The sequence below is a fragment of the Cebus imitator genome, unplaced genomic scaffold (assembly GCF_001604975.1).
Source record: "Cebus imitator isolate Cc_AM_T3 unplaced genomic scaffold, Cebus_imitator-1.0 Scaffold138, whole genome shotgun sequence".
In the NCBI taxonomy this organism is placed as follows: Eukaryota; Metazoa; Chordata; class Mammalia; order Primates; family Cebidae; genus Cebus; species Cebus imitator.
In genome coordinates, this window is record NW_016107453.1 from 4,550,306 (window position 1) to 4,554,147 (window position 3,842).

Genomic DNA, 3,842 nt, shown 5'->3' on the forward strand with positions numbered 1-3,842 from the left:
AAGAGACACTCTTGGAGTTGTAATGCCTGAAAGGTAGTCTATTAAGAGTCTATTCATTTGCTTATTCTCTTAACTGCTACCTGCAAAGGAGACAAATTGATACTTTCACTTAAGTGATTCCACTTGAGTAAGCCCATTAAAAAAAGAAAAAAGTCAATGATTGGCACATATCTGCGAATTTGCAAATTTTCACACATGCAACTGTAACCTATGTTTCACTTCCCACATTCTTCCAAATTTGAAAAAATGATATGTGTTATTTTATATAAATAATTTAAAATTGGAACAAGTAGGCCACAATAATTAATTACTTAACTATTTTCACTTTGTTAAAGCTGTCCTTAACAAGCGGTCTATTGCATTCAATAAAATCATAATGAACTTTTATCTCTCTAACCTTTTAACGCAAATGAAAAATAACATATACATAAGTAAATATTGAAATTATGCTAGGGATTATATCATATTTAAAAAATTGCCATTTGCTGGTATATTAAAAAATCATATACTTCTTTGAGTGACCCCAAATATTTGTTGTAAATCACCCTATGGATTTGGAATGGACAATATGCGCCAGTCGTGGTGTCACTTTCCTATTCACACTGGCACAATTCATTGCCAATTGATTTTTGTTTACTACCCTTAGATTTGGCCTTAGAATTCTTTTCAAAACAACTCTCTAGGGATAAATTGCTTTGTGTTTTAAAATCTATTTGCCATCACTGATCTAAACTGTAAATGCTAAGAGAGCTGAGAACTATCAATTCACGGTGAAATAGTCCAGCCATAGTGAAGAGGTAGAGCAAGTGTCTCACAGCCACAGTCTTTGCCAGTGAACACTTATGGGCTGTTGTGAAGGCTAAGGCAACTTCATATTGGATGCTGATCTGCCATGTTGACTTCTCGTTAACCCCAGTTCTGGGAATGCCTCTAAGATTTCTACTTTCATGTATTTTTTTTCTTTTTTTCTTTTTTTTTCTTTTTCTTGATAGGGTCTTGCTCTTTTGCTCAGGCTAGAGGGTGATGGTGTGATCATGGCTCACTGCAGCCTCAAGCAATCCCCTCGCCTCAGCCTCCCAAAGTGTTGGGATTATAGGCCTGAGCCACTGCACCCAGCAACAGCTTTGATGTTATCATAAACACATACTCACTATAAATCTTGCCCTTAGGCAAATCTGTATGATATAGAAGCCCTGAATGTGGAGAATGACAATGCAGGGATCCCATATCTTGTCTCTCAGCCACCTGAAACACGGCTTCTGTTCCTAAGTGTCTGTCAGTTGTCTTTTTCTGAGATACTGGATTTGTCAGCCTCTTTTTTCTGCCTCAGCTTCCTCAGCCTGTAGGGTTAGGTTTGCCTAGACCTGCTCACCAAGGAACAGCTATGAATCAGGAGTAGGTAGACATCAAATAGGGAATTTATTGAGGTGTGCACAGTAGTTTCAGAGCTTAGCTCTGAAAAGAAGATTGAGTTATATATTTCATGAAGAAACCAATCTGCCTTTTTTTTTTTTTTTTTTTTTTTTTTTTTTTTTGAGACAGAGTCTCTCTCTGTCACCCAGCCTGGAGTGCCGTGGCATGATCTTGGCTCACTGCAACCTCTCTCTCCTGGGTTCAAGCAATTCTACTGACTCAGCCTCCCAAGTAGCTGAGACTACAGGCACCCGCCACCACGCCTGGCTGATTTATTTTGTATTTTAGTAGAGATGGAGTTTCACCGTGTTGCTCAGGCTGGTCTTGAACTCCTGCGCTCAGGCAGTCCACCCACCTCACCCTTCCAAAGTGCTAGGATTACAGGTGTGAGTCATTGCACCCAGCCCCAATCTGTTTTTCAATTTTAATGCTGCACTCAAGATTCTCAACATCACCATGCCTCAAGGTATTGGTATAGGCATTTTCTTGTCATAACTGTTGGTGTTTATTGAGTTCCCACTGAATAAACTGTGTAGCAGGTACTATGTGCCATGCAACCATTATCTCTAACGCTTGCAACAATGCCTCAAGACAGTACATGTATTAACCTTCTTTTATAAATGAAGAAATGTAGTTAGGATTCTATTCTCTTTTTACTATACCAGTCATTTTGCATTGTTGAATAATAAAAAAGAATTGAAAGAAAAACACATATCATGGATTACTAGTCATCGGGATGATTGTGATCTTTAACCTCTGTCTGGTTTGATCCATTTTGTCAAGTTTGCATTATAGAAAACATTGAGCTTAATGGACAGGGAGCTACAATTCTCACTTCCCAGGGTAAAGAGAGTCATCCCTTTATAGGTCCTCCTGTCCTCAACTACAGGGCAGGAACTGACCCACTGAGGCAAAACTGATCGTTTTAAGGAACAGAGAGCTCATAAGGCTAGGACATCTTACCCTGCTTAATGTGCCACATTTAAGCATATTGAAACTAAATAAAGAAGCCATGAGCATTGACCCATTTTAAATTAATAGTTGTTAAAACTTAAGTTAGTCAAGTTATGCTTCTATCAGCTCGTTTCCAGAATGCATTATGTTAAATCATATTTTTAAAATGATAAATTACATTCTGAAGTTGGATAAGAAATAGAGGAAAGTAGGGCAGATGAATTCTAAATATGGTCCTAATTTATAATCTGTGATTATTATACTTAGTTTCTCATATTCTTACCCACTAGAAAAAAAATGGCTTTGCCCACAGCAAAAACATTTTGTGTTAAAGGAACAAGGACTGTATCTACATAAGTTTATGAGCAGGAATACGTTGTTTTTCGACTTGTCAACATCAGAGTCCCCCAGAGGAGTCTCTTTTTCTTCCTTTTTAAACCAAGTACTTAATTGTGGCCTTGTAATTACTTACTCTTGTCAATTCACATCAAACGCAACATAGCTACATGGGATTTTTTTCTTGATTTTGGAATTCGGTTAGAGTCCATTCATGAGCTCCCGATCCTACCAAATGGTCTTTCACGTCCTGACACCTAATTAATGGCAAACAATTTTTTCCAAGCTGGAATGTGATTTTGGTGCATCAAATTAATCAACATTGCTCATGAAAATAGATGAAAAATTAAGGCCACTAAAAAATGACTCAGGTTTTAGGCTCTTTAAATGGTTGTGTTTTTTTGAATACGTTCATTTGGCAGGTAACAACCAAGGTTAATAACTGGGTAATGTGGAAAGAGCACAGGTCTACAGAATTAGTCAGACATCTTGCACTGATTATTTTTAGCACTTAATAAGAAGCCATTATGCATTCAGATCTGTCTAGATTGAGTGTTTGTGGTACAAGGTAACCTCAAAAAACACCTGAGCTGCCACTTAGTGTGTTGTGTGAGATTTGTTTTATTTCCTTCATTCTTTCAGTAAACCTGATATATGGGGATGCCCTGGTTTAGACCAGATTCCAGTATTTACAGACATTTCAATGGCCAGCAGTGGGAAAATTGCCTTATAAATTTCCTAGGACAAGAAATATGCCTTAAATATTTAAAGTGTTTTCCTAAAATTGGAGAGTTGAACTGTTGACAGTAAAGAGCTCCTTTCTCTGTAGAGATTGGGATGGGGTGAGGATGCAGTAAAGCTTTAATGAGAATTTAGTTAGATAAAAGTAAAGACCCCTGATCCACCCGCCTCAGCCTCCCAAAGTGCTGAGATTACAGACGTGAGCCACCGAGTTTAAGAGCAGCCTGGCCTATATGGGGAAATCCTGTCTTTACTAAAAATACAAAAATTAGCCAGGCGTGGTGGTGCCCATCTGTAGTCCCAGCTACTCAGGAGGCTGAGGCAGGAGAATCACTTGAACCTGGGAGGCGGAGGCTATAGTGAGCTGACATTATGCCACTGCACTCCACCCTGGGGCA